This window comes from Desmodus rotundus, chromosome 5, assembly GCF_022682495.2.
Source record: "Desmodus rotundus isolate HL8 chromosome 5, HLdesRot8A.1, whole genome shotgun sequence".
NCBI classification, from domain to species: Eukaryota; Metazoa; Chordata; class Mammalia; order Chiroptera; family Phyllostomidae; genus Desmodus; species Desmodus rotundus.
This window is the reverse complement of record NC_071391.1, coordinates 92,740,493-92,763,387: the sequence shown is the minus strand read 5'-3', so window position 1 is coordinate 92,763,387 and position 22,895 is coordinate 92,740,493.

Below are 22,895 nucleotides of genomic sequence, written 5' to 3'. Positions count from 1 at the left end.
GCAAAGTCTTCCCTGCTGTATTCTCAGAGTGGAATGAATGGCCTGGTAGGCCCATGAGGTACTTTTAGCTTCTTCCTCTTTGAATGCTTCACGAACGGGTGGAGTCCGAGGCACGTAGTATAGTCTCCATGGTTTCTTAGGCTACAGTCTTCTTCTCCCAGCACATCTGCTACTGAAATGACCACATTGAGAAGACGTTGAACACTGAGACGGCTTTGGAGAAAAACCCGCTTCCTACGAAATAGGTTGATTCCCGGGTGAGTTTGAGGAGCAAACAAATCTTCAGGAATGTATTATCTTCCACTGGGAGTCCCACAGGCTACTCTGACATTCATATTCCCTTAGATCTTCAGAGACTTGGAGGCCAAGTCTCGTATCAGGGCCTAGCGGCCTTCCAACGTCCGGATACGCTTTCCTCGCAGAACGCATATTTTGGCGAAAACACTGGTAGCTAAGCTGACTCTAGGTCATAGTCGGCATAGTCCTGTGCTTCCGTTCACTCATCTGATTTGGGGAACGTGATTCCACAACTCTGTGACTAGCAAAGTTACCGCCACGGTGATCATACAGAAAACCAATTGAAATGACGTTCTAAATCGGTGGCTTCTAGCGGCATCCCACACATTCCGCACTCTACTGAAACGAGTCCATTGACCCAGTGTTACCCGCTGGAGATGAAGTTTTCTAATAAGGGACCCTTATGAAACATCCTGATTCCCTAGTTGTTTGGAAGCTTTCCATGAATTCCTTGCTATTCTATAAGAAGGAAATTCAATCGAATAGAGTCAGTGGGCTGTGAGCTTCATGGGCATATCTACGTTCGAGAAACAGTTTTGTCCACAAGACATAGTAGTCAGTAGCTGCAGGAGATCTTCGGCCTCTGCTATTTTCCTGGAAAAAACAGAGCGGCGAAAAGCCCACGCTCGCAGCTGATTGTCCTGCGAAGGTCTGAAACTGCTATGCTCCTGTTCATTCACTATGGATTGAAAATAATTTCAGTAGCATTTAGTTTAGCACACAACCCACAGCTCTGATATATCAGAAGATTTCTGTTTAAGGATAGTGTTAGAGTTAGGACTAGCATTGCGATTATGGTAAGGATAAGCTTTATTATTAGGGTAGGGTTAGGGTTAGTGTTAGGGATAGTGTTAGGGATAGGGATAGGGTTAGGGTTAGGGTTAGGGATAGGGATAGGGTTAGGGTTAGGGTTAGGGTTAGGGATAGGGATAGGGTTAGCTTTAGGGTTAGGGTTAGGGATAGGGATAGGTATAGGGTTAGGTTTAGGGTTAGGGTTAGGGATAGGGATAGGGTTAGGGTTAGGGTTAGGGTTAGGGATAGGGATAGGGTTAGGGTTAGGGTTAGGGTTAGGGATAGGGATAGGGTTAGGGTTAGGGTTAGGGATAGGGATAGGGTTAGGGTTAGGGTTAGGGTTAGGGATAGGGATAGGGTTAGGGTTAGGGTTAGGGTTAGGGATAGGGATAGGGTTAGGGTTAGGGTTAGGGTTAGGGATAGGGATAGGGTTAGGGTTAGGGTTAGGGTTAGGGATAGGGATAGGGTTAGCTTTAGGGTTAGGGTTAGGGATAGGGATAGGTATAGGGTTAGGTTTAGGGTTAGGGTTAGGGATAGGGATAGGGTTAGGGTTAGGGTTAGGGTTAGGGATAGGGATAGGGTTAGGGTTAGGGTTAGGGTTAGGGATAGGGATAGGGTTAGGGTTAGGGTTAGGGATAGGGATAGGGTTAGGGTTAGGGTTAGGGTTAGGGATAGGGATAGGGTTAGGGTTAGGGTTAGGGTTAGGATTAGGGACAGCGTTGGGGATAGGGCTAGGGTTAGGCTTATGGATAGGGTTACGGTTATGGTTAGGTTTAGGGTTAGGGATAGGTTTAGCATTAGCGTTTGGGTTAATGTTACATATAGTTTTAGGGCTAGGGCTAAAGCTAGATGACGGTCGCAGTTAGAGGAAAGTGTGTCATAGAAGATCGTGCATTTCTTAGCTGTCTTGTCCTGTGCTTCATTGAGTCCGTTGTTGACGAGAAAGTTATTCTGTAGATCGTTGCACCGAAATACAGCAAGGTAAAAATAACAGAGCAAAAGAGCTGATCATAAGTTCTGAAGAGGGTATGTGATGTGGTATAAGGCACTCATTTCCAATTCAACTGCTATGAGCACATTGATCTAGTGCTGCGTTCATGCTTAAAGCCACTTCTCAGGAACATGTTGCTTCGCGAGTAACTTGGCAGCTTTCAAACCGTTCACCCCTGCGCTGTGTGAGAGCGTCACTCGAATAGAGTAAGGGGACTGCTAGCTGCACATGTATTTCTACGTTGAAAACACTGTATGGGCAAAGTGAGGTAGTAGGCTGTTGCCTCTATTCTTCCTGGGTCTACGCTTTTCTCATGGAAAAAGTACCTAGGAGAAAACTCTACTGTGGAAGCTCATTCCGCTTCAAGGATCACAAAGTGCTATGCTAGCATTCCCTCCGTTGCTGACGGGAGATCGTTTCAGTAGCTCTTGGGCTAAGACACGAGCCGGAGATCCTACATTGCTGCAACGTTCTTGGACAGGATGCTGACAAGAGTACGTACTATGTGACACACCACTGCTTTCATCTCCTACTGAATTGAGAACATTGCTAACACGTCAAATAGTGTGGATGGCTTTTGTTGACAACACTTTTCGCACGACTTGATATAATTCCTGAATGATGCAGGGGAGCGCAAAGTCTTCCCTGCTGTATTCTCAGAGTGGAATGAATGGCCTGGTAGGCCCATGAGGTACTTTTAGCTTCTTCCTCTTTGAATGCTTCACGAACGGGTGGAGTCCGAGGCACGTAGTATAGTCTCCATGGTTTCTTAGGCTACAGTCTTCTTCTCCCAGCACATCTGCTACTGAAATGACCACATTGAGAAGACGTTGAACACTGAGACGGCTTTGGAGAAAAACCCGCTTCCTACGAAATAGGTTGATTCCCGGGTGAGTTTGAGGAGCAAACAAATCTTCAGGAATGTATTATCTTCCACTGGGAGTCCCACAGGCTACTCTGACATTCATATTCCCTTAGATCTTCAGAGACTTGGAGGCCAAGTCTCGTATCAGGGCCTAGCGGCCTTCCAACGTCCGGATACGCTTTCCTCGCAGAACGCATATTTTGGCGAAAACACTGGTAGCTAAGCTGACTCTAGGTCATAGTCGGCATAGTCCTGTGCTTCCGTTCACTCATCTGATTTGGGGAACGTGATTCCACAACTCTGTGACTAGCAAAGTTACCGCCACGGTGATCATACAGAAAACCAATTGAAATGACGTTCTAAATCGGTGGCTTCTAGCGGCATCCCACACATTCCGCACTCTACTGAAACGAGTCCATTGACCCAGTGTTACCCGCTGGAGATGAAGTTTTCTAATAAGGGACCCTTATGAAACATCCTGATTCCCTAGTTGTTTGGAAGCTTTCCATGAATTCCTTGCTATTCTATAAGAAGGAAATTCAATCGAATAGAGTCAGTGGGCTGTGAGCTTCATGGGCATATCTACGTTCGAGAAACAGTTTTGTCCACAAGACATAGTAGTCAGTAGCTGCAGGAGATCTTCGGCCTCTGCTATTTTCCTGGAAAAAACAGAGCGGCGAAAAGCCCACGCTCGCAGCTGATTGTCCTGCGAAGGTCTGAAACTGCTATGCTCCTGTTCATTCACTACGGATTGAAAATAATTTCAGTAGCATTTAGTTTAGCACACAACCCACAGCTCTGATATATCAGAAGATTTCTGTTTAAGGATAGTGTTAGAGTTAGGACTAGCATTGCGATTATGGTAAGGATAAGCTTTATCATTAGGGTAGGGATAGGGTTAGGGTTAGGGTTAGGGTTAGGGATAGGGATAGAGTTAGGGTTACGGTTAGGGTTAGGGATAGGGATAGGGTTAGGGTTAGGGTTAGGGTTAGGATTAGGGACAGCGTTGGGGATAGGGCTAGGGTTAGGCTTATGGATAGGGTTACGGTTATGGTTAGGTTTAGGGTTAGGGATAGGTTTAGCATTAGCGTTTGGGTTAATGTTACATATAGTTTTAGGGCTAGGGCTAAAGCTAGATGACGGTCGCAGTTAGAGGAAAGTGTGTCATAGAAGATCGTGCATTTCTTAGCTGTCTTGTCCTGTGCTTCATTGAGTCCGTTGTTGACGAGAAAGTTATTCTGTAGATCGTTGCACCGAAATACAGCAAGGTAAAAATAACAGAGCAAAAGAGCTGATCATAAGTTCTGAAGAGGGTATGTGATGTGGTATAAGGCACTCATTTCCAATTCAACTGCTATGAGCACATTGATCTAGTGCTGCGTTCATGCTTAAAGCCACTTCTCAGGAACATGTTGCTTCCCGAGTAACTTGGCAGCTTTCAAACCGTTCACCCCTGCGCTGTGTGAGAGAGTCACTCGAATAGAGTAAGGGGACTGCTAGCTGCCCATGTATTTCTACGTTGGAAACACTGTATGGGCAAAGTGAGGTAGTAGGCTGTTGCCTCTATTCTTCCTGGGTCTACGCTTTTCTCATGGAAAAAGTACCTAGGAGAAAACTCTACTGTGGAAGCTCATTCCGCTTCAAGGATCACAAAGTGCTATGCTAGCATTCCCTCCGTTGCTGACGGGAGATCGTTTCAGTAGCTCTTGGGCTAAGACACGAGCCGGAGATCCTACATTGCTGCAACGTTCTTGGACAGGATGCTGACAAGAGTACGTACTATGTGACACACCACTGCTTTCATCTCCTACTGAATTGAGAACATTGCTAACACGTCAAATAGTGTGGATGGCTTTTGTTGACAACACTTTTCGCACGACTTGATATAATTCCTGAATGATGCAGGGGAGCGCAAAGTCTTCCCTGCTGTATTCTCAGAGTGGAATGAATGGCCTGGTAGGCCCATGAGGTACTTTTAGCTTCTTCCTCTTTGAATGCTTCACGAACGGGTGGAGTCCGAGGCACGTAGTATAGTCTCCATGGTTTCTTAGGCTACAGTCTTCTTCTCCCAGCACATCTGCTACTGAAATGACCACATTGAGAAGACGTTGAACACTGAGACGGCTTTGGAGAAAAACCCGCTTCCTACGAAATAGGTTGATTCCCGGGTGAGTTTGAGGAGCAAACAAATCTTCAGGAATGTATTATCTTCCACTGGGAGTCCCACAGGCTACTCTGACATTCATATTCCCTTAGATCTTCAGAGACTTGGAGGCCAAGTCTCGTATCAGGGCCTAGCGGCCTTCCAACGTCCGGATACGCTTTCCTCGCAGAACGCATATTTTGGCGAAAACAGTGGTAGCTAAGCTGACTCTAGGTCATAGTCGGCATAGTCCTGTGCTTCCGTTCACTCATCTGATTTGGGGAACGTGATTCCACAACTCTGTGACTAGCAAAGTTACCGCCACGGTGCTCATACAGAAAACCAATTGAAATGACGTTCTAAATCGGTGGCTTCTAGCGGCATCCCACACATTCCGCACTCTACTGACACGAGTCCATTGACCCAGTGTTACCCGCTGGAGATGAAGTTTTCTAATAAGGGACCCTTATGAAACATCCTGATTCCCTAGTTGTTTGGAAGCTTTCCATGAATTCCTTGCTATTCTATAAGAAGGAAATTCAATCGAATAGAGTCAGTGGGCTGTGAGCTTCATGGGCATATCTACGTTCGAGAAACAGTTTTGTCCACAAGACATAGTAGTCAGTAGCTGCAGGAGATCTTCGGCCTCTGCTATTTTCCTGGAAAAAACAGAGCGGCGAAAAGCCCACGCTCGCAGCTGATTGTCCTGCGAAGGTCTGAAACTGCTATGCTCCTGTTCATTCACTACGGATTGAAAATAATTTCAGTAGCATTTAGTTTAGCACACAACCCACAGCTCTGATATATCAGAAGATTTCTGTTTAAGGATAGTGTTAGAGTTAGGACTAGCATTGCGATTATGGTAAGGATAAGCTTTATCATTAGGGTAGGGATAGGGTTAGGGTTAGGGTTAGGGTTAGGGATAGGGATAGAGTTAGGGTTACGGTTAGGGTTAGGGATAGGGATAGGGTTAGGGTTAGGGTTAGGGTTAGGATTAGGGACAGCGTTGGGGATAGGGCTAGGGTTAGGCTTATGGATAGGGTTACGGTTATGGTTAGGTTTAGGGTTAGGGATAGGTTTAGCATTAGCGTTTGGGTTAATGTTACATATAGTTTTAGGGCTAGGGCTAAAGCTAGATGACGGTCGCAGTTAGAGGAAAGTGTGTCATAGAAGATCGTGCATTTCTTAGCTGTCTTGTCCTGTGCTTCATTGAGTCCGTTGTTGACGAGAAAGTTATTCTGTAGATCGTTGCACCGAAATACAGCAAGGTAAAAATAACAGAGCAAAAGAGCTGATCATAAGTTCTGAAGAGGGTATGTGATGTGGTATAAGGCACTCATTTCCAATTCAACTGCTATGAGCACATTGATCTAGTGCTGCGTTCATGCTTAAAGCCACTTCTCAGGAACATGTTGCTTCGCGAGTAACTTGGCAGCTTTCAAACCGTTCACCCCTGCGCTGTGTGAGAGAGTCACTCGAATAGAGTAAGGGGACTGCTAGCTGCACATGTATTTCTACGTTGAAAACACTGTATGGGCAAAGTGAGGTAGTAGGCTGTTGCCTCTATTCTTCCTGGGTCTACGCTTTTCTCATGGAAAAAGTACCTAGGAGAAAACTCTACTGTGGAAGCTCATTCCGCTTCAAGGATCACAAAGTGCTATGCTAGCATTCCCTCCGTTGCTGACGGGAGATCGTTTCAGTAGCTCTTGGGCTAAGACACGAGCCGGAGATCCTACATTGCTGCAACGTTCTTGGACAGGATGCTGACAAGAGTACGTACTATGTGACACACCACTGCTTTCATCTCCTACTGAATTGAGAACATTGCTAACACGTCAAATAGTGTGGATGGCTTTTGCTGACAACACTTTTCGCACGACTTGATATAATTCCTGAATGATGCAGGGGAGCGCAAAGTCTTCCCTGCTGTATTCTCAGAGTGGAATGAATGGCCTGGTAGGCCCATGAGGTACTTTTAGCTTCTTCCTCTTTGAATGCTTCACGAACGGGTGGAGTCCGAGGCACGTAGTATAGTCTCCATGGTTTCTTAGGCTACAGTCTTCTTCTCCCAGCACATCTGCTACTGAAATGACCACATTGAGAAGACGTTGAACACTGAGACGGCTTTGGAGAAAAACCCGCTTCCTACGAAATAGGTTGATTCCCGGGTGAGTTTGAGGAGCAAACAAATCTTCAGGAATGTATTATCTTCCACTGGGAGTCCCACAGGCTACTCTGACATTCATATTCCCTTAGATCTTCAGAGACTTGGAGGCCAAGTCTCGTATCAGGGCCTAGCGGCCTTCCAACGTCCGGATACGTTTTCCTCGCAGAACGCATATTTTGGCGAAAACACTGGTAGCTAAGCTGACTCTAGGTCATAGTCGGCATAGTCCTGTGCTTCCGTTCACTCATCTGATTTGGGGAACGTGATTCCACAACTCTGTGACTAGCAAAGTTACCGCCACGGTGATCATACAGAAAACCAATTGAAATGACGTTCTAAATCGGTGGCTTCTAGCGGCATCCCACACATTCCGCACTCTACTGAAACGAGTCCATTGACCCAGTGTTACCCGCTGGAGATGAAGTTTTCTAATAAGGGACCCTTATGAAACATCCTGATTCCCTAGTTGTTTGGAAGCTTTCCATGAATTCCTTGCTATTCTATAAGAAGGAAATTCAATCGAATAGAGTCAGTGGGCTGTGAGCTTCATGGGCATATCTACGTTCGAGAAACAGTTTTGTCCACAAGACATAGTAGTCAGTAGCTGCAGGAGATCTTCGGCCTCTGCTATTTTCCTGGAAAAAACAGAGCGGCGAAAAGCCCACGCTCGCAGCTGATTGTCCTGCGAAGGTCTGAAACTGCTATGCTCCTGTTCATTCACTACGGATTGAAAATAATTTCAGTAGCATTTAGTTTAGCACACAACCCACAGCTCTGATATATCAGAAGATTTCTGTTTAAGGATAGTGTTAGAGTTAGGACTAGCATTGCGATTATGGTAAGGATAAGCTTTATTATTAGGGTAGGGATAGGGATAGGGTTAGGGTTAGGGTTAGGGTTAGGGATAGGGATAGGGTTAGGGTTACGGTTAGGGTTAGGGATAGGGATAGGGTTAGGGTTAGGGTTAGGGTTAGGATTAGGGACAGCGTTGGGGATAGGGCTAAGGTTAGGCTTATGGATAGGGTTACGGTTATGGTTAGGTTTAGGGTTAGGGATAGGTTTAGCATTAGCGTTTGGGTTAATGTTACATATAGTTTTAGGGCTAGGGCTAAAGCTAGATGACGGTCGCAGTTAGAGGAAAGTGTGTCATAGAAGATCGTGCATTTCTTAGCTGTCTTGTCCTGTACTTCATTGAGTCCGTTGTTGACGAGAAAGTTATTCTGTAGATCGTTGCACCGAAATACAGCAAGGTAAAAATAACAGAGCAAAAGAGCTGATCATAAGTTCTGAAGAGGGTATGTGATGTGGTATAAGGCACTCATTTCCAATTCAACTGCTATGAGCACATTGATCTAGTGCTGCGTTCATGCTTAAAGCCACTTCTCAGGAACATGTTGCTTCCCGAGTAACTTGGCAGCTTTCAAACCGTTCACCCCTGCGCTGTGTGAGAGAGTCACTCGAATAGAGTAAGGGGACTGCTAGCTGCCCATGTATTTCTACGTTGGAAACACTGTATGGGCAAAGTGAGGTAGTAGGCTGTTGCCTCTATTCTTCCTGGGTCTACGCTTTTCTCATGGAAAAAGTACCTAGGAGAAAACTCTACTGTGGAAGCTCATTCCGCTTCAAGGATCACAAAGTGCTATGCTAGCATTCCCTCCGTTGCTGACGGGAGATCGTTTCAGTAGCTCTTGGGCTAAGACACCAGCCGGAGATCCTACATTGCTGCAACGTTCTTGGACAGGATGCTGACAAGAGTACGTACTATGTGACACACCCCTGCTTTCATCTCCTACTGAATTGAGAACATTGCTAACACGTCAAATAGTGTGGATGGCTTTTGTTGACAACACTTTTCGCACGACTTGATATAATTCCTGAATGATGCAGGGGAGCGCAAAGTCTTCCCTGCTGTATTCTCAGAGTGGAATGAATGGCCTGGTAGGCCCATGAGGTACTTTTAGCTTCTTCCTCTTTGAATGCTTCACGAACGGGTGGAGTCCGAGGCACGTAGTATAGTCTCCATGGTTTCTTAGGCTACAGTCTTCTTCTCCCAGCACATCTGCTACTGAAATGACCACATTGAGAAGACGTTGAACACTGAGACGGCTTTGGAGAAAAACCCGCTTCCTACGAAATAGGTTGATTCCCGGGTGAGTTTGAGGAGCAAACAAATCTTCAGGAATGTATTATCTTCCACTGGGAGTCCCACAGGCTACTCTGACATTCATATTCCCTTAGATCTTCAGAGACTTGGAGGCCAAGTCTCGTATCAGGGCCTAGCGGCCTTCCAACGTCCGGATACGCTTTCCTCGCAGAACGCATATTTTGGCGAAAACAGTGGTAGCTAAGCTGACTCTAGGTCATAGTCGGCATAGTCCTGTGCTTCCGTTCACTCATCTGATTTGGGGAACGTGATTCCACAACTCTGTGACTAGCAAAGTTACCGCCACGGTGCTCATACAGAAAACCAATTGAAATGACGTTCTAAATCGGTGGCTTCTAGCGGCATCCCACACATTCCGCACTCTACTGACACGAGTCCATTGACCCAGTGTTACCCGCTGGAGATGAAGTTTTCTAATAAGGGACCCTTATGAAACATCCTGATTCCCTAGTTGTTTGGAAGCTTTCCATGAATTCCTTGCTATTCTATAAGAAGGAAATTCAATCGAATAGAGTCAGTGGGCTGTGAGCTTCATGGGCATATCTACGTTCGAGAAACAGTTTTGTCCACAAGACATAGTAGTCAGTAGCTGCAGGAGATCTTCGGCCTCTGCTATTTTCCTGGAAAAAACAGAGCGGCGAAAAGCCCACAGTCGCAGCTGATTGTCCTGCGAAGGTCTGAAACTGCTATGCTCCTGTTCATTCACTACGGATTGAAAATAATTTCAGTAGCATTTAGTTTAGCACACAACCCACAGCTCTGATATATCAGAAGATTTCTGTTTAAGGATAGTGTTAGAGTTAGGACTAGCATTGCGATTATGGTAAGGATAAGCTTTATCATTAGGGTAGGGATAGGGTTAGGGTTAGGGTTAGGATTAGGGATAGGGATAGAGTTAGGGTTACGGTTAGGGTTAGGGATAGGGATAGGGTTAGGGTTAGGGTTAGGGTTAGGATTAGGGACAGCGTTGGGGATAGGGCTAGGGTTAGGCTTATGGATAGGGTTACGGTTATGGTTAGGTTTAGGGTTAGGGATAGGTTTAGCATTAGCGTTTGGGTTAATGTTACATATAGTTTTAGGGCTAGGGCTAAAGCTAGATGACGGTCGCAGTTAGAGGAAAGTGTGTCATAGAAGATCGTGCATTTCTTAGCTGTCTTGTCCTGTGCTTCATTGAGTCCGTTGTTGACGAGAAAGTTATTCTGTAGATCGTTGCACCGAAATACAGCAAGGTAAAAATAACAGAGCAAAAGAGCTGATCATAAGTTCTGAAGAGGGTATGTGATGTGGTATAAGGCACTCATTTCCAATTCAACTGCTATGAGCACATTGATCTAGTGCTGCGTTCATGCTTAAAGCCACTTCTCAGGAACATGTTGCTTCGCGAGTAACTTGGCAGCTTTCAAACCGTTCACCCCTGCGCTGTGTGAGAGAGTCACTCGAATAGAGTAAGGGGACTGCTAGCTGCACATGTATTTCTACGTTGAAAACACTGTATGGGCAAAGTGAGGTAGTAGGCTGTTGCCTCTATTCTTCCTGGGTCTACGCTTTTCTCATGGAAAAAGTACCTAGGAGAAAACTCTACTGTGGAAGCTCATTCCGCTTCAAGGATCACAAAGTGCTATGCTAGCATTCCCTCCGTTGCTGACGGGAGATCGTTTCAGTAGCTCTTGGGCTAAGACACGAGCCGGAGATCCTACATTGCTGCAACGTTCTTGGACAGGATGCTGACAAGAGTACGTACTATGTGACACACCACTGCTTTCATCTCCTACTGAATTGAGAACATTGCTAACACGTCAAATAGTGTGGATGGCTTTTGCTGACAACACTTTTCGCACGACTTGATATAATTCCTGAATGATGCAGGGGAGCGCAAAGTCTTCCCTGCTGTATTCTCAGAGTGGAATGAATGGCCTGGTAGGCCCATGAGGTACTTTTAGCTTCTTCCTCTTTGAATGCTTCACGAACGGGTGGAGTCCGAGGCACGTAGTATAGTCTCCATGGTTTCTTAGGCTACAGTCTTCTTCTCCCAGCACATCTGCTACTGAAATGACCACATTGAGAAGACGTTGAACACTGAGACGGCTTTGGAGAAAAACCCGCTTCCTACGAAATAGGTTGATTCCCGGGTGAGTTTGAGGAGCAAACAAATCTTCAGGAATGTATTATCTTCCACTGGGAGTCCCACAGGCTACTCTGACATTCATATTCCCTTAGATCTTCAGAGACTTGGAGGCCAAGTCTCGTATCAGGGCCTAGCGGCCTTCCAACGTCCGGATACGGTTTCCTCGCAGAACGCATATTTTGGCGAAAACACTGGTAGCTAAGCTGACTCTAGGTCATAGTCGGCATAGTCCTGTGCTTCCGTTCACTCATCTGATTTGGGGAACGTGATTCCACAACTCTGTGACTAGCAAAGTTACCGCCACGGTGATCATACAGAAAACCAATTGAAATGACGTTCTAAATCGGTGGCTTCTAGCGGCATCCCACACATTCCGCACTCTACTGAAACGAGTCCATTGACCCAGTGTTACCCGCTGGAGATGAAGTTTTCTAATAAGGGACCCTTATGAAACATCCTGATTCCCTAGTTGTTTGGAAGCTTTCCATGAATTCCTTGCTATTCTATAAGAAGGAAATTCAATCGAATAGAGTCAGTGGGCTGTGAGCTTCATGGGCATATCTACGTTCGAGAAACAGTTTTGTCCACAAGACATAGTAGTCAGTAGCTGCAGGAGATCTTCGGCCTCTGCTATTTTCCTGGAAAAAACAGAGCGGCGAAAAGCCCACGCTCGCAGCTGATTGTCCTGCGAAGGTCTGAAACTGCTATGCTCCTGTTCATTCACTACGGATTGAAAATAATTTCAGTAGCATTTAGTTTAGCACACAACCCACAGCTCTGATATATCAGAAGATTTCTGTTTAAGGATAGTGTTAGAGTTAGGACTAGCATTGCGATTATGGTAAGGATAAGCTTTATTATTAGGGTAGGGATAGGGATAGGGTTAGGGTTAGGGTTAGGGTTAGGGATAGGGATAGGGTTAGGGTTACGGTTAGGGTTAGGGATAGGGATAGGGTTAGGGTTAGGGTTAGGGTTAGGATTAGGGACAGCGTTGGGGATAGGGCTAAGGTTAGGCTTATGGATAGGGTTACGGTTATGGTTAGGTTTAGGGTTAGGGATAGGTTTAGCATTAGCGTTTGGGTTAATGTTACATATAGTTTTAGGGCTAGGGCTAAAGCTAGATGACGGTCGCAGTTAGAGGAAAGTGTGTCATAGAAGATCGTGCATTTCTTAGCTGTCTTGTCCTGTACTTCATTGAGTCCGTTGTTGACGAGAAAGTTATTCTGTAGATCGTTGCACCGAAATACAGCAAGGTAAAAATAACAGAGCAAAAGAGCTGATCATAAGTTCTGAAGAGGGTATGTGATGTGGTATAAGGCACTCATTTCCAATTCAACTGCTATGAGCACATTGATCTAGTGCTGCGTTCATGCTTAAAGCCACTTCTCAGGAACATGTTGCTTCCCGAGTAACTTGGCAGCTTTCAAACCGTTCACCCCTGCGCTGTGTGAGAGAGTCACTCGAATAGAGTAAGGGGACTGCTAGCTGCACATGTATTTCTACGTTGAAAACACTGTATGGGCAAAGTGAGGTAGTAGGCTGTTGCCTCTATTCTTCCTAGGTCTACGCTTTTCTCATGGAAAAAGTACCTAGGAGAAAACTCTACTGTGGAAGCTCATTCCGCTTCAAGGATCACAAAGTGCTATGCTAGCATTCCCTCCGTTGCTGACGGGAGATCGTTTCAGTAGCTCTTGGGCTAAGACACGAGCCGGAGATCCTACATTGCTGCAACGTTCTTGGACAGGATGCTGACAAGAGTACGTACTATGTGACACACCACTGCTTTCATCTCCTACTGAATTGAGAACATTGCTAACATGTCAAATAGTGTGGATGGCTTTTGTTGACAACACTTTTCGCACGACTTGATATAATTCCTGAATGATGCAGGGGAGCGCAAAGTCTTCCCTGCTGTATTCTCAGAGTGGAATGAATGGCCTGGTAGGCCCATGAGGTACTTTTAGCTTCTTCCTCTTTGAATGCTTCACGAACGGGTGGAGTCCGAGGCACGTAGTATAGTCTCCATGGTTTCTTAGGCTACAGTCTTCTTCTCCCAGCACATCTGCTACTGAAATGACCACATTGAGAAGACGTTGAACACTGAGACGGCTTTGGAGAAAAACCCGCTTCCTACGAAATAGGTTGATTCCCGGGTGAGTTTGAGGAGCAAACAAATCTTCAGGAATGTATTATCTTCCACTGGGAGTCCCACAGGCTACTCTGACATTCATATTCCCTTAGATCTTCAGAGACTTGGAGGCCAAGTCTCGTATCAGGGCCTAGCGGCCTTCCAACGTCCGGATACGGTTTCCTCGCAGAACGCATATTTTGGCGAAAACACTGGTAGCTAAGCTGACTCTAGGTCATAGTCGGCATAGTCCTGTGCTTCCGTTCACTCATCTGATTTGGGGAACGTGATTCCACAACTCTGTGACTAGCAAAGTTACCGCCACGGTGATCATACAGAAAACCAATTGAAATGACGTTCTAAATCGGTGGCTTCTAGCGGCATCCCACACATTCCGCACTCTACTGACACGAGTCCATTGACCCAGTGTTACCCGCTGGAGATGAAGTTTTCTAATAAGGGACCCTTATGAAACATCCTGATTCCCTAGTTGTTTGGAAGCTTTCCATGAATTCCTTGCTATTCTATAAGAAGGAAATTCAATCGAATAGAGTCAGTGGGCTGTGAGCTTCATGGGCATATCTACGTTCGAGAAACAGTTTTGTCCACAAGACATAGTAGTCAGTAGCTGCAGGAGATCTTCGGCCTCTGCTATTTTCCTGGAAAAAACAGAGCGGCGAAAAGCCCACGCTCGCAGCTGATTGTCCTGCGAAGGTCTGAAACTGCTATGCTCCTGTTCATTCACTACGGATTGAAAATAATTTCAGTAGCATTTAGTTTAGCACACAACCCACAGCTCTGATATATCAGAAGATTTCTGTTTAAGGATAGTGTTAGAGTTAGGACTAGCATTGCGATTATGGTAAGGATAAGCTTTATCATTAGGGTAGGGATAGGGTTAGGGTTAGGGTTAGGGTTAGGGATAGGGATAGAGTTAGGGTTACGGTTAGGGTTAGGGATAGGGATAGGGTTAGGGTTAGGGTTAGGGTTAGGATTAGGGACAGCGTTGGGGATAGGGCTAGGGTTAGGCTTATGGATAGGGTTACGGTTATGGTTAGGTTTAGGGTTAGGGATAGGTTTAGCATTAGCGTTTGGGTTAATGTTACATATAGTTTTAGGGCTAGGGCTAAAGCTAGATGACGGTCGCAGTTAGAGGAAAGTGTGTCATAGAAGATCGTGCATTTCTTAGCTGTCTTGTCCTGTGCTTCATTGAGTCCGTTGTTGACGAGAAAGTTATTCTGTAGATCGTTGCACCGAAATACAGCAAGGTAAAAATAACAGAGCAAAAGAGCTGATCATAAGTTCTGAAGAGGGTATGTGATGTGGTATAAGGCACTCATTTCCAATTCAACTGCTATGAGCACATTGATCTAGTGCTGCGTTCATGCTTAAAGCCACTTCTCAGGAACATGTTGCTTCCCGAGTAACTTGGCAGCTTTCAAACCGTTCACCCCTGCGCTGTGTGAGAGAGTCACTCGAATAGAGTAAGGGGACTGCTAGCTGCACATGTATTTCTACGTTGAAAACACTGTATGGGCAAAGTGAGGTAGTAGGCTGTTGCCTCTATTCTTCCTGGGTCTACGCTTTTCTCATGGAAAAAGTACCTAGGAGAAAACTCTACTGTGGAAGCTCATTCCGCTTCAAGGATCACAAAGTGCTATGCTAGCATTCCCTCCGTTGCTGACGGGAGATCGTTTCAGTAGCTCTTGGGCTAAGACACGAGCCGGAGATCCTACATTGCTGCAACGTTCTTGGACAGGATGCTGACAAGAGTACGTACTATGTGACACACCACTGCTTTCATCTCCTACTGAATTGAGAACATTGCTAACACGTCAAATAGTGTGGATGGCTTTTGCTGACAACACTTTTCGCACGACTTGATATAATTCCTGAATGATGCAGGGGAGCGCAAAGTCTTCCCTGCTGTATTCTCAGAGTGGAATGAATGGCCTGGTAGGCCCATGAGGTACTTTTAGCTTCTTCCTCTTTGAATGCTTCACGAACGGGTGGAGTCCGAGGCACGTAGTATAGTCTCCATGGTTTCTTAGGCTACAGTCTTCTTCTCCCAGCACATCTGCTACTGAAATGACCACATTGAGAAGACGTTGAACACTGAGACGGCTTTGGAGAAAAACCCGCTTCCTACGAAATAGGTTGATTCCCGGGTGAGTTTGAGGAGCAAACAAATCTTCAGGAATGTATTATCTTCCACTGGGAGTCCCACAGGCTACTCTGACATTCATATTCCCTTAGATCTTCAGAGACTTGGAGGCCAAGTCTCGTATCAGGGCCTAGCGGCCTTCCAACGTCCGGATACGGTTTCCTCGCAGAACGCATATTTTGGCGAAAACACTGGTAGCTAAGCTGACTCTAGGTCATAGTCGGCATAGTCCTGTGCTTCCGTTCACTCATCTGATTTGGGGAACGTGATTCCACAACTCTGTGACTAGCAAAGTTACCGCCACGGTGATCATACAGAAAACCAATTGAAATGACGTTCTAAATCGGTGGCTTCTAGCGGCATCCCACACATTCCGCACTCTACTGAAACGAGTCCATTGACCCAGTGTTACCCGCTGGAGATGAAGTTTTCTAATAAGGGACCCTTATGAAACATCCTGATTCCCTAGTTGTTTGGAAGCTTTCCATGAATTCCTTGCTATTCTATAAGAAGGAAATTCAATCGAATAGAGTCAGTGGGCTGTGAGCTTCATGGGCATATCTACGTTCGAGAAACAGTTTTGTCCACAAGACATAGTAGTCAGTAGCTGCAGGAGATCTTCGGCCTCTGCTATTTTCCTGGAAAAAACAGAGCGGCGAAAAGCCCACGCTCGCAGCTGATTGTCCTGCGAAGGTCTGAAACTGCTATGCTCCTGTTCATTCACTACGGATTGAAAATAATTTCAGTAGCATTTAGTTTAGCACACAACCCACAGCTCTGATATATCAGAAGATTTCTGTTTAAGGATAGTGTTAGAGTTAGGACTAGCATTGCGATTATGGTAAGGATAAGCTTTATTATTAGGGTAGGGATAGGGATAGGGTTAGGGTTAGGGTTAGGGTTAGGGATAGGGATAGGGTTAGGGTTACGGTTAGGGTTAGGGATAGGGATAGGGTTAGGGTTAGGGTTAGGGTTAGGATTAGGGACAGCGTTGGGGATAGGGCTAAGGTTAGGCTTATGGATAGGGTTACGGTTATGGTTAGGTTTAGGGTTAGGGATAGGTTTAGCATTAGCGTTTGGGTTAATGTTACATATAGTTTTAGGGCTAGGGCTAAAGCTAGATGACGGTCGCAGTTAGAGGAAAGTGTGTCATAGAAGATCGTGCATTTCTTAGCTGTCTTGTCCTGTACTTCATTGAGTCCGTTGTTGACGAGAAAGTTATTCTGTAGATCGTTGCACCGAAATACAGCAAGGTAAAAATAACAGAGCAAAAGAGCTGATCATAAGTTCTGAAGAGGGTATGTGATGTGGTATAAGGCACTCATTTCCAATTCAACTGCTATGAGCACATTGATCTAGTGCTGCGTTCATGCTTAAAGCCACTTCTCAGGAACATGTTGCTTCCCGAGTAACTTGGCAGCTTTCAAACCGTTCACCCCTGCGCTGTGTGAGAGAGTCACTCGAATAGAGTAAGGGGACTGCTAGCTGCACATGTATTTCTACGTTGAAAACACTGTATGGGCAAAGTGAGGTAGTAGGCTGTTGCCTCTATTCTTCCTAGGTCTACGCTTTTCTCATGGAAAAAGTACCTAGGAGAAAACTCTACTGTGGAAGCTCATTCCGCTTCAAGGATCACAAAGTGCTATGCTAGCATTCCCTCCGTTGCTGACGGGAGATCGTTTCAGTAGCTCTTGGGCTAAGACACGAGCCGGAGATCCTACATTGCTGCAACGTTCTTGGACAGGATGCTGACAAGAGTACGTACTATGTGACACACCACTGCTTTCATCTCCTACTGAATTGAGAACATTGCTAACACGTCAAATAGTGTGGATGGCTTTTGTTGACAACACTTTTCGCACGACTTGATATAATTCCTGAATGATGCAGGGGAGCGCAAAGTCTTCCCTGCTGTATTCTCAGAGTGGAATGAATGGCCTGGTAGGCCCATGAGGTACTTTTAGCTTCTTCCTCTTTGAATGCTTCACGAACGGGTGGAGTCCGAGGCACGTAGTATAGTCTCCATGGTTTCTTAGGCTACAGTCTTCTTCTCCCAGCACATCTGCTACTGAAATGACCACATTGAGAAGACGTTGAACACTGAGACGGCTTTGGAGAAAAACCCGCTTCCTACGAAATAGGTTGATTCCCGGGTGAGTTTGAGGAGCAAACAAATCTTCAGGAATGTATTATCTTCCACTGGGAGTCCCACAGGCTACTCTGACATTCATATTCCCTTAGATCTTCAGAGACTTGGAGGCCAAGTCTCGTATCAGGGCCTAGCGGCCTTCCAACGTCCGGATACGGTTTCCTCGCAGAACGCATATTTTGGCGAAAACACTGGTAGCTAAGCTGACTCTAGGTCATAGTCGGCATAGTCCTGTGCTTCCGTTCACTCATCTGATTTGGGGAACGTGATTCCACAACTCTGTGACTAGCAAAGTTACCGCCACGGTGATCATACAGAAAACCAATTGAAATGACGTTCTAAATCGGTGGCTTCTAGCGGCATCCCACACATTCCGCACTCTACTGAAACGAGTCCATTGACCCAGTGTTACCCGCTGGAGATGAAGTTTTCTAATAAGGGACCCTTATGAAACATCCTGATTCCCTAGTTGTTTGGAAGCTTTCCATGAATTCCTTGCTATTCTATAAGAAGGAAATTCAATCGAATAGAGTCAGTGGGCTGTGAGCTTCATGGGCATATCTACGTTCGAGAAACAGTTTTGTCCACAAGACATAGTAGTCAGTAGCTGCAGGAGATCTTCGGCCTCTGCTATTTTCCTGGAAAAAACAGAGCGGCGAAAAGCCCACGCTCGCAGCTGATTGTCCTGCGAAGGTCTGAAACTGCTATGCTCCTGTTCATTCACTACGGATTGAAAATAATTTCAGTAGCATTTAGTTTAGCACACAACCCACAGCTCTGATATATCAGAAGATTTCTGTTTAAGGATAGTGTTAGAGTTAGGACTAGCATTGCGATTATGGTAAGGATAAGCTTTATTATTAGGGTAGGGATAGGGATAGGGTTAGGGTTAGGGTTAGGGTTAGGGATAGGGATAGGGTTAGGGTTAGGGTTAGGGTTAGGGATAGGGATAGGGTTAGGGTTAGGGTTAGGGTTAGGATTAGGGACAGCGTTGGGGATAGGGCTAAGGTTAGGCTTATGGATAGGGTTACGGTTATGGTTAGGTTTAGGGTTAGGGATAGGTTTAGCATTAGCGTTTGGGTTAATGTTACATATAGTTTTAGGGCTAGGGCTAAAGCTAGATGACGGTCGCAGTTAGAGGAAAGTGTGTCATAGAAGATCGTGCATTTCTTAGCTGTCTTGTCCTGTGCTTCATTGAGTCCGTTGTTGACGAGAAAGTTATTCTGTAGATCGTTGCACCGAAATACAGCAAGGTAAAAATAACAGAGCAAAAGAGCTGATCATAAGTTCTGAAGAGGGTATGTGATGTGGTATAAGGCACTCATTTCCAATTCAACTGCTATGAGCACATTGATCTAGTGCTGCGTTCATGCTTAAAGCCACTTCTCAGGAACATGTTGCTTCCCGAGTAACTTGGCAGCTTTCAAACCGTTCACCCCTGCGCTGTGTGAGAGAGTCACTCGAATAGAGTAAGGGGACTGCTAGCTGCACATGTATTTCTACGTTGAAAACACTGTATGGGCAAAGTGAGGTAGTAGGCTGTTGCCTCTATTCTTCCTGGGTCTACGCTTTTCTCATGGAAAAAGTACCTAGGAGAAAACTCTACTGTGGAAGCTCATAACGCTTCAAGGATCACAAAGTGCTATGCTAGCATTCCCTCCGTTGCTGACGGGAGATCGTTTCAGTAGCTCTTGGGCTAAGACACGAGCCGGAGATCCTACATTGCTGCAACGTTCTTGGACAGGATGCTGACAAGAGTACGTACTATGTGACACACCACTGCTTTCATCTCCTACTGAATTGAGAACATTGCTAACACGTCAAATAGTGTGGATGGCTTTTGTTGACAACACTTTTCGCACGACTTGATATAATTCCTGAATGATGCAGGGGAGCGCAAAGTCTTCCCTGCTGTATTCTCAGAGTGGAATGAATGGCCTGGTAGGCCCATGAGGTACTTTTAGCTTCTTCCTCTTTGAATGCTTCACGAACGGGTGGAGTCCGAGGCACGTAGTATAGTCTCCATGGTTTCTTAGGCTACAGTCTTCTTCTCCCAGCACATCTGCTACTGAAATGACCACATTGAGAAGACGTTGAACACTGAGACGGCTTTGGAGAAAAACCCGCTTCCTACGAAATAGGTTGATTCCCGGGTGAGTTTGAGGAGCAAACAAATCTTCAGGAATGTATTATCTTCCACTGGGAGTCCCACAGGCTACTCTGACATTCATATTCCCTTAGATCTTCAGAGACTTGGAGGCCAAGTCTCGTATCAGGGCCTAGCGGCCTTCCAACGTCCGGATACGCTTTCCTCGCAGAACGCATATTTTGGCGAAAACACTGGTAGCTAAGCTGACTCTAGGTCATAGTCGGCATAGTCCTGTGCTTCCGTTCACTCATCTGATTTGGGGAACGTGATTCCACAACTCTGTGACTAGCAAAGTTACCGCCACGGTGATCATACAGAAAACCAATTGAAATGACGTTCTAAATCGGTGGCTTCTAGCGGCATCCCACACATTCCGCACTCTACTGAAACGAGTCCATTGACCCAGTGTTACCCGCTGGAGATGAAGTTTTCTAATAAGGGACCCTTATGAAACATCCTGATTCCCTAGTTGTTTGGAAGCTTTCCATGAATTCCTTGCTATTCTATAAGAAGGAAATTCAATCGAATAGAGTCAGTGGGCTGTGAGCTTCATGGGCATATCTACGTTCGAGAAACAGTTTTGTCCACAAGACATAGTAGTCAGTAGCTGCAGGAGATCTTCGGCCTCTGCTATTTTCCTGGAAAAAACAGAGCGGCGAAAAGCCCACGCTCGCAGCTGATTGTCCTGCGAAGGTCTGAAACTGCTATGCTCCTGTTCATTCACTACGGATTGAAAATAATTTCAGTAGCATTTAGTTTAGCACACAACCCACAGCTCTGATATATCAGAAGATTTCTGTTTAAGGATAGTGTTAGAGTTAGGACTAGCATTGCGATTATGGTAAGGATAAGCTTTATTATTAGGGTAGGGATAGGGATAGGGTTAGGGTTAGGGTTAGGGTTAGGGATAGGGATAGGGTTAGGGTTAGGGTTAGGGTTAGGGATAGGGATAGGGTTAGGGTTAGGGTTAGGGTTAGGATTAGGGACAGCGTTGGGGATAGGGCTAAGGTTAGGCTTATGGATAGGGTTACGGTTATGGTTAGGTTTAGGGTTAGGGATAGGTTTAGCATTAGCGTTTGGGTTAATGTTACATATAGTTTTAGGGCTAGGGCTAAAGCTAGATGACGGTCGCAGTTAGAGGAAAGTGTGTCATAGAAGATCGTGCATTTCTTAGCTGTCTTGTCCTGTGCTTCATTGAGTCCGTTGTTGACGAGAAAGTTATTCTGTAGATCGTTGCACCGAAATACAGCAAGGTAAAAATAACAGAGCAAAAGAGCTGATCATAAGTTCTGAAGAGGGTATGTGATGTGGTATAAGGCACTCATTTCCAATTCAACTGCTATGAGCACATTGATCTAGTGCTGCGTTCATGCTTAAAGCCACTTCTCAGGAACATGTTGCTTCCCGAGTAACTTGGCAGCTTTCAAACCGTTCACCCCTGCGCTGTGTGAGAGAGTCACTCGAATAGAGTAAGGGGACTGCTAGCTGCACATGTATTTCTACGTTGAAAACACTGTATGGGCAAAGTGAGGTAGTAGGCTGTTGCCTCTATTCTTCCTGGGTCTACGCTTTTCTCATGGAAAAAGTACCTAGGAGAAAACTCTACTGTGGAAGCTCATAACGCTTCAAGGATCACAAAGTGCTATGCTAGCATTCCCTCCGTTGCTGACGGGAGATCGTTTCAGTAGCTCTTGGGCTAAGACACGAGCCGGAGATCCTACATTGCTGCAACGTTCTTGGACAGGATGCTGACAAGAGTACGTACTATGTGACACACCACTGCTTTCATCTCCTACTGAATTGAGAACATTGCTAACACGTCAAATAGTGTGGATGGCTTTTGTTGACAACACTTTTCGCACGACTTGATATAATTCCTGAATGATGCAGGGGAGCGCAAAGTCTTCCCTGCTGTATTCTCAGAGTGGAATGAATGGCCTGGTAGGCCCATGAGGTACTTTTAGCTTCTTCCTCTTTGAATGCTTCACGAACGGGTGGAGTCCGAGGCACGTAGTATAGTCTCCATGGTTTCTTAGGCTACACTCTTCTTCTCCCAGCACATCTGCTACTGAAATGACCACATTGAGAAGACGTTGAACACTGAGACGGCTTTGGAGAAAAACCCGCTTCCTACGAAATAGGTTGATTTCCCGGGTGAGTTTGAGGAGCAAACAAATCTTCAGGAATGTATTATCTTCCACTGGGAGTCCCACAGGCTACTCTGACATTCATATTCCCTTAGATCTTCAGAGACTTGGAGGCCAAGTCTCGTATCAGGGCCTAGCGGCCTTCCAACGTCCGGATACGCTTTCCTCGCAGAACGCATATTTTGGCGAAAACACTGGTAGCTAAGCTGACTCTAGGTCATAGTCGGCATAGTCCTGTGCTTCCGTTCACTCATCTGATTTGGGGAACGTGATTCCACAACTCTGTGACTAGCAAAGTTACCGCCACGGTGATCATACAGAAAACCAATTGAAATGACGTTCTAAATCGGTGGCTTCTAGCGGCATCCCACACATTCCGCACTCTACTGAAACGAGTCCATTGACCCAGTGTTACCTGCTGGAGATGAAGTTTTCTAATAAGGGACCCTTATGAAACATCCTGATTCCCTAGTTGTTTGGAAGCTTTCCATGAATTCCTTGCTATTCTATAAGAAGGAAATTCAATCGAATAGAGTCAGTGGGCTGTGAGCTTCATGGGCATATCTACGTTCGAGAAACAGTTTTGTCCACAAGACATAGTAGTCAGTAGCTGC